Source organism: Odocoileus virginianus, chromosome 32 (assembly GCF_023699985.2).
Source record: "Odocoileus virginianus isolate 20LAN1187 ecotype Illinois chromosome 32, Ovbor_1.2, whole genome shotgun sequence".
Taxonomy (NCBI): Eukaryota; Metazoa; Chordata; class Mammalia; order Artiodactyla; family Cervidae; genus Odocoileus; species Odocoileus virginianus.
In genome coordinates, this window is record NC_069705.1 from 12,691,319 (window position 1) to 12,700,450 (window position 9,132).

The window sequence follows — 9,132 nt, forward strand, 5'->3', positions numbered from 1 at the left end:
ATTCTCCAGGCAAGAACACTGAAGTGGGTTGCCATTTCCTTCTCCAACGCATGAAAGTGAAAAGCGAAGGGGAAGTCGCTCAGTCGTGTCCGACTCTTAGCAATCCCATGGACTGCAGCCCACCAGGCTCCTCTGTCCATGGGATTTCCCAGGCAAGAGTACTGGAGTGGGGTGCCATTGCCTTCTCCTCCAATCAGCATACCTTTCGTTTATTTCTCTTGCCTACAGGGGCAAGTAAAACTTCTAGTATTATGTTGAATCAGAGTAACAGCAGGCCTCCTGCCTCGTTCCTGATCTCAGGAAGACAGCCCTCCGTGTCTCACATTTACTGTCACCATTAAGTCGCTGCATTTAAATAAGTGTCTCTGCTCCAGCTTCCAAAGAGACCTTTATCTCCATGACAGTTGTTTTTTCTTCCTTATATCTTCCCCTCGTTCTACCAGCTCACTTTTCTTCTCACAGTTGTTCTTTGCTTAAAATATCCCTGAATGCTGGCATTTCTGCTTTCATCAGGTATATTTGAAAGGCAATTATTATGGCATTTTCCTGACAGGTCAGTGGTTCAGACTTCATCTTCCAATGCAAGGGGGTGCAGGTTCAATCCCTGGTCAAGGAGCTAAGATTCCCACATGCCTCATGGCCAGAAAACCAAAGCATAAAACAGGAACAATATTGTAAGAAATTCAATAAAGGCTTTAAAAATGGCCCACATTTAAAAAAAAATCTTAAAAAAGGCAATTGTTTCATCAATTTTTTGGTTATTAATCATTCAATGGTTACTAGTTTTAATGGTTTTTAATCTACTTTTATATAGAAATCCTCTGAAGTGAATGCTCCCTGACACTTATCTTTATCTTAGTTTGACATCTTTATAAGTTTTTTAGTTTCTACTATGTCATATTTTATTTTTATAATTTTTAAATTTTGTTTTGTTTTTAAACAATACCTCACTGTATGGTATAGATATGTCTTGATTAACTGTGTGTTGGGATCATTTTCTTAGTTATTTTATGTTTGAATGAGGTGTGTTTTCCATCCCAGCTGAAGTATTTCAGGTGTGGAGGAGTTTGGCCCCCATTCTAAGACAGGGGCAATTTTCCTTGATTTCCAGAAGTCCTCAGGGACACAGTTTTATCCGTGAAATGTTTATCTTGCCTTTTCCCGCCCAACAGAGATCAGCAGCTGCAGGACTGCTCCAAATTCTTATTTTACCCTCCCTACTCCAGGTTACCTGCAAATAGCCTGCTATAAACCTGGCTTGTATGTGTGGTCCACCTCCCCCACTTTCCCCAGTGCGGAAATGAGATAAAAATGAAAGATGGAAGCTTCTACCTTCCAGCCTATTTTTCCCCAGCATAAGATTGTTGAGCTTTCTCTTTAACATATGGCATCTACTTTGGAAAACTGAGCTCTGCACTGGTGTCTAGACTTCTTCCCACACCTCCACGGGATTCCTCCTGCCTGTCTTAATGTGCAAAAATCAACTAATTTATAGCAATATTGCATTCCTGTTCTTACCCTTCTCACTTGTGGACTAGTCCTGAGAAGAGAGGGCAAAAATATCTTATTCTGTCATCTTTTGAGCCAGAAATCCATGAAATCATGTTCAAACCATAAGAATAATGCTGGTATTGAAGGGTTTTACTGGGCAAAGACCCTGGGGCTAGGGAGATCTGACAGTCACTATCTTGAGTATCTGATGTTCATCTGAAATGAACATCCAGATTCTCATTGTTGGGATTCAAGGTGCGTGATCCTGGGAAGCATGTCCCTACACTGCCTCAGTTTCCATAAGGGGAGCGATCAGTGCCTCCCCAAACCAAACCTTCTCTCCTGGTATTCTAGGATTCCAGATTCAGAGGAGTTTCCCATTGGCTCTGGGTGATCAATCCCACAGAAAATTACAAACTTGTGCCAAAATTTTGTGTATTAATTTCTTGAGGCTGCTATAACAAATCACCATAAACCAGGTGGCTTAAAAACAACAGGGATGTATTGTCTCACAGTTCTGGAGGCCGGAAGTCTGAGATCATCACCACTGGGCTAGAACCAGGATGCAGGCAGCACAGTGCACCCTCCAGAGACTCTGGAGGAGAATCTATTCTGTACCTCCTCCAGCCTCTGGTGACTGTCAGCATTTCTCAGTTGTGGTTGCATCACTCCAGTCTCTGCTTCCATCTTCACAGCACCTTCTCTTCCATGTGTCTAATCTTCCTCTGCTTCTCTCTCTTACAAGGACCCTTGTGACTGTATTTAGGGTCCACACAGCTAAGCCAAGGTGATTTCCCAGCTTTGAGATCCTTAATTACAGCTGCAAACTCTTCTTTCCAATAAGGTAGCATTTACGGGTTCCAGGAATCAGGACCCAATATCTTTTTTTCAGTAGATAGCAGGCTTAATTACTCATGAGGCTTGCCATCTACTGCCTCAAGACAGTGGATCTCATCTCCAGACAGTAGATCTTCATTATCAGAATCTTAAAAGTTTGTATCAAAGACTTAACTGGATTCAGTCATGTGTGTGCATGGCTTGTCGCTCAGTCATGTCTAACTCCGTGTGACTCTTGTCTAGTGCAGTCCAGCTGTGTCCAGCGCTGGCATTTCTGCTTTCATCAGGTGTTTTTAAAAGGCAATTGTTTTGGCATTTTCCTGGTGGTTCAGGATCTTCCTGACTCAGGGATAGAACCCATGTCTCTGACATCTCCTGCATTGGCAGGCAGGCTCTTTACCACTAGTGCCACCTAGGAAGCCCAGATTCAGTCATACATGTGGCCTGGATATTCTCAACACCACATGTCTATCTCCAGGCCATGTAGAACCCGATACCTTTGGGGGCCATTTTTAGCCAACCACACTACGACAAATCCATTTATAAAATCCCAGCAGTTGACACGTCATTCCATACACTCTTCAGACTGGCACTCATTTGTCTATATCTATAAATGGATCCCGCGATGGCTTTCAACTAAAAGCACTGCTGGTTTTAATAGAGATGTATAACATTACATGAGCTAAAATGGAAAAAGAAACTTTAGACACAACAAACAATCTTTCTCCTGTGACCTTTATCCATTAAGATGTAGTTCTTATCAGAGCTGGTCTATAGGAAAGTAGAAACAAACACAAATGAGCTGATCCATCAAGAAACAGATGTGTGGGATACTTGTTGAGAATCATCCACAGTCAAAGCCCTGAGTCTAGGAGACAAACCATTACAACCAGCAGAAGCAATTAGGTAGCTGAAAGGATTGTTACTTACAGTAAGACAGTTCCCTCTAGCTTCTAAGTTATCAAAGTTGAAGTTAAGAACAACAGAAAGTACAGGAAAAAATGAAACTGGCCCAATGACTCAAATGAATGAGTATACTTTAAATTGAAAATTATCATCAAATCCAAAAAATTAACTCACTGAACATAAGCAAAATGTAACTGTAGGATGTTTTCCTTCTCCAAAAAAGCATGCAGAGGTCATAGACATGAATTCCCATTCACTAAATGAGTGTGTAACTTCACGTCTTTGAGAAGTCCTTTCCTTATCTAATGTGGCATGGGTTTGGGGAGATACAGTTACAGTGAGACTATTGAAGGGCTTCTTTGGTAGCTTAGTGGTAAAGAATCCACCTGCAATGCAGGAACCACAGGAGACTTGTGTTCGATCCCTGGATCAAGAAGATTCACCAGAGGAGGGCATACCAACCAACTCCAGTATTCTTGCCTGGAGAATCCCATGGACAGAGGAGCCCAGCAGGCTCCATAGAGTCCATAGAGTCAGAAAGAGTCAGACATGACTGAAGCGACTTAGCAGGAAGGCAGGAAGAGGCAGTTGGAAACATGATCTCTTGCAATCCTTAAAGCTGTAACAGTGATGACACTGTTATATTATGTCTTCAATCTTGCTTGCTCAAGAGTATGAACATTTGGGTTTTAGGAGGTCAATAAGAACAGAATATTGCAATTGGGAATAACCTGAGAGAGGACAATTGGATTAATTATAGCTTTTAATTCTGCAATTGGTTAAAGTCTGGGGCTAATTGAGGTCAATAAAATGGGTTCAATTCGTCTAAGGGCCAGATGACTTTGCTTAGTTTTGGGGCAAGAGGCTGCTATACTGGGTTTCCATCAGCCACCTCACTAATGTGAATCATTGGTCCTAGAAGAGAAAAAAATAAAATCAGAGTCTGTGCCATATGTAAACAAACAGGTCAACATCATTATAGAGTTCAACATTTACAGAATCTTAGGGGTTAATGGAGTCCTGTGGCCTTCGCAAAGTAGAAATGAGTATCACTATTATGATATTTAAAAATACAGTACTTTCTATTGTTAACTTCTGGGTTCCCTTTCTCTGAATGGGAAATTTCTTAGTTTTGGATGATACAAGAATTAGAATTTGATGAGAAAGATAGAATCACTAGGACTGATATGAAGTAGGTGATTGAGTCTGCTCTGATGACATTGTGGGAGCTGGTTAAAGAGTTCATATAAGGCCGTTATTTCTACATCTGCAGCTGGGCCTGAAATCAGCATGGCTGACAACTGTGAAGGAGAGATGATGCCATATGGATAAAACGAGATAAACAGGAACCCCCAAGGTGAGCTGCAGCCTCTGAGGACAAAGTGGAAACTGTGTCTGCTTCTTTCCGCCTCCGGATCCCCAGCTTCACTGATGCAAGTGATCTTCAGAAAGAGCCAGGGTCCTTCTCCATAGAGTTGCACACGAACCTGGCCAGGATTTGGAACAATTGAAGGAGAAGGTCTGGCAGGTGCTGAGGAAGCTGGGGGCTCAGCCCTGGTCACATGGTCAACAAGGTGAGCCAGCAGATCAGCAGCATCAGGTGGGGATTGCACCCCCTCACCTAATGCCCTGTGCCAACCCTGAGCGTGTAAAAAAGTAGTTGCTTCTCCAAGCCTGCCTTCTCCCTAACTTCCTGCAAAATGTCACTTGTGACCTGTGCTTACCCAGAAAGATACAAAGGTGGGGGTTCTGGGAAACATGGTTCTGGCTTAGCTAAGTTGAAAGCACAAATCCATCATAGATGGAAAGATTATAAAGAGTTTTGTGTATAAGCTGTTTGTCACTTTCATGTATGGATACATGCATATGTATATTCTAAATTTGCATATGTATGTAGATACACATATACACACAAAGAGTCTCTTGCTTCAAAAATAATTTTGTTATTTTCTTCCAAGTGTCTGGATGTTGAGTCTCTCTCAGCTGGGGCAGATGGGTAATGGGTGTCTTTCTTTGATTTGTATAAAACAGAGATCGGCAAACTATAGATTGTAGATTCAATATGGACCATTGCTTGCTTTTGTAAAAAAACATTTTCTTGAAACGCAGCCACTTTCATGTATTATGTATCATTGATGGTAGTTTCCCACTACAATGGCAGAGCCGGGTACTTACAGAGACCATGCAGCCTTCAAAGGCTAAAATGTTCACCATCTCTCTATTTACTGCCAACATCTGCTGCCCCTGGTATAAAGCTCTACCTTAGGCTGTCCTTTCGTCTGGTACAGCTCAAAACTGTCTTCAGACAGCTCCCAACACTGCATTCTGGTGCTCAGAGATGGGTATCAAAAAACATCCTCTTACCACTAATAGCTCATTCATCAGACTGTTTTGCCACAATTCTGAAAACTCCATGTGGAGATTAAGGTAAGCTTCTGGAAGTCATGTAATAAAAGTGCCAATATACCACCAGGGTTTACACATTCACATGAAAAGCAATTGGTGTGATTCCATTCAACAAATTCATTACATTCACTTAGTGAACAAGCTTGGAGAAATAAAGCAAAAGAGGAAGTTGGGGCTGGATGTTCAGGATGCTAACTAGTTAGTTCAAATCTCATCAGTTCAGTCTGTGTTGGACAGATTTCCCTGGTCCCTTAAAAAAAGATCAATGGATGCCTGAGCCTGGTGGCCAACTTATGAGAGAAGTGGATAGGGAGACAATCTCAACTTGCCCATGTCATCATTTTGCTAAGGACCAACCTCTTAAGAAGACAGACTGCTTGCTCTCCCAGGGCATGTCAGTTACAGCAATCAGTCCCGGAAGACTCAGAGTTTTAAAAGAACACTTCCAGCTTAAATCAGAGCGGTTAAGTCAGGATGTCTGCACTCCGTTGATGGCTGCATGTCCATGTATTTGACAGGTGACTCTTGACTCCATCAAGTCTGTGTTGTAACTGAGGCTCCAACTCTCTGGGGGTTTTGGGTAGTTCAGCCAGAAAATCAACAGCCGCTCATTTTTGCTTTTCTAATAAAGCTCTAGCACTGGCATCTTCCTGGACTTCTCCTTTTTCATCTCTTACTGTGGTTGCAGCATGGTTCCTTACTTAGATGCCTGATTTTCTTTCTGTAAATGGAAAACTTTATTAATAAGACACAGGTGAAATCTCAGGAGGGTTTCCTCTTGGGAGGTGACTTTCAACTCAGTATGAAGCTAAAAACATGGTAAATAATGGTTATTTTCCAAGGTCTCCTGGGCTTGGAAAGTGGACAAAAATGAGACTGAAGGGAGAGGTCTGGAGGTAACTATTGCAGAGGCTATTTAGCATCATTGCACAACTTATTAAATACTTAAAGTCACTTTACAAGCAAGAATGAATGTTTGTTCTCTTTGATCTGTGGGGCTCTCCATGTGTATTTTGAGGCTGCAGTAATGATGCCACTTGCCCAAGTTTTCCCAATCAGCTGGAACTCTTTGACCTTAATCCTTGCTCTTCATGCTCGCCGATGTCCTTTTACAAATGCTGTGATTCCGTCTTAGAAACACAGTCGAAAAATGCCCAAAGCACATGAGAGAATCTGCATAGCTTGTAACAGTGGAAGCTCACAGTTTCCAAGGGAATGAAATGCCAGAAAGTCACTAAGCTTTCAAGAATGCAGCACTTAATCCAAATAATCCAAAAGCAATCTACTTGGCAATCTAATTATATTTCCTTAGGAGAAAACGGCAATAGTGTTTGTTTACATTTAATTGCCTCCCTTTAATATGTTTGTGTTGTACTCATTTCTGACTCTGTTCACAATCTAAAGGTCCCTTGTAATATTTGACTTAGCCTCCCAGACAAACCCAGAGGATTACATTTGGATTCAAACATAAAATAGGACAAGAAAGCTCTTATTTTGTGTATGTCAGAGCTGATGTCAGTTTCGAGAAACAATCACTTTTCTGATACAGGTAGAAAGGAAAACTACATATTCAAATTGACTCATCTGTTTTGCTCTCATGTACTGAAGCTTTGGTAACACAGAGAAAACTCTATGCCCCTCTCTCTTTCTCTCATTATGTGCTTAATGGTGAGGATGGAAGACACCAAGAAAATGACTCATCTTCAGCCATAAGCAACAGAGCAACACCTCTCTAAGGAGTGGAAATGTTCTGATGGGAATTTCATTCCCTGAGAGCCATGACAGCATTCTTTATACTGAATTGGAAATGCCACATTTGCATATTTCCCTGAATGTTTTCAGAGATCTCGGAGGAGCTGGTGAAGGTTGAGGCCAAAAGTCACTTCTGACTCTCTGGCATGGGAAATCATGCCATACACTTGGATTCAAAGCATCTTGCTGGTTTGTAGAAATGCAGACACTGCTTTTGGTCCCAGCAAGTGTTTCTCCTCTCTTGATCTCTAGCATCACAACGGAATGTCAGTCCTCACTCCAACTGCTTCATTTTTTCCCCTGCTCTTTTTTTTGGCTTGGAATTGTCCCCCAGGACTGCCCTCTCTTCTCCAAGATACAGATGCTGCTACCCCCAGACAGACAGAGGCAAAGCTGCCTTATTGATAAAATCCTACTTGATAAAATATTGCTCAAATGTCACCTCCCCTTGGAATTTAATCCCAATATCACTCCTGACTCTGGAACCATGACATTTTGACATCAACCAACATAAATGCTATAGTAGGATAGCCCTCATGACACTATGAGCCCTTCCCATGTAGGGTCATATTTTTTCTGGTCTCTCTAGCTTCCTAATACAGTGCAGAGCATGTTGCAAACACTCCATAATATCTTTTGAATGAATGAACAGAGACCAATATTCTGCTCTGCAGTGAAAAACTAGACTCTGCCACATTTAGGAAAGGAGAGCATTGTTCAAAGTTGCTTCATCTCTTTTTTAGTTTCCATGGCTCTGAAAAGTAAAAGAGATACACAGAAGCTTTTCTTAAGATTTCCATCTCCCTGCCTGCATTGTCCATATGCTCTTATATGTTGTCTGCTTTATCCATGAGGGCCCTTAGCGTAGTAATCACAGTTGTTTTAAATCCCTAGCCTGGTAATTCCAACATCTACTCCATGTCTGGTTCTTCTGCTGATTCTGTCTCTTCAAGTGGTGTTTTTTGCCCTTTGGGATAGCTTGTCTTTTTTTTTTTTTTTTTTGAGTGCTGGACATGATGTACCAGGTAAATGGTAAATGAATGGCTGTAAATAGGCCTTTATTTCTTGATGAAAGTGAAAGAGGAGAGTGAAAGAGTTGGCTTAAAGCTCAAATTCAGAAAACTAAGAGCATGGCATCTGGTCCCATAACTTCATGGGAAATAGATGGGGAAACAGTGGAAACAGTGTCAGACTTTATCTTTTTGGGCTCCAAAATCACTGCAGATAGTGATTGCAACCATGAAATTAAAAGATGCTTACTCCTTGGAAGAAAAGTTATGACCAACCTAGACAGCATATTAAAAAGCAGAGATATTACTTTGCCAACAAAGGTCCGTCTAGTCAAGGCTATGGTTTTTCCAGTGGTCATGTATGGATGTGAGAGTTGGACTGTGAAGAAAGCTGAGCCCCCTAAAATTGATGCTTTTGAACTGTGGTGTTGGAGAATACTCTTGAGAGTCCCTTGGACTGCAAGGAGATCCAACCAGTCCATCCTAAAGGAGATCAGTCCTGGGTGTTCATTGGAAGGACTGATGCTGAAGCTGAAACTCCAATACTTTGGCCACCTTATGAGAAGAGTTGACTCATTGGAAAAGACCCTAATGCTGGGAGGGATTGGAGGCAGGAGGAGAAGGGGATTACAGGGGATGAGATGGCTGGATGGCATCACCGACTCAATGGACATGAATTTGAGTAGACTCCGGGAGTTGGTGATGGACAGGGAGGCCTGGCGTGCTGCGA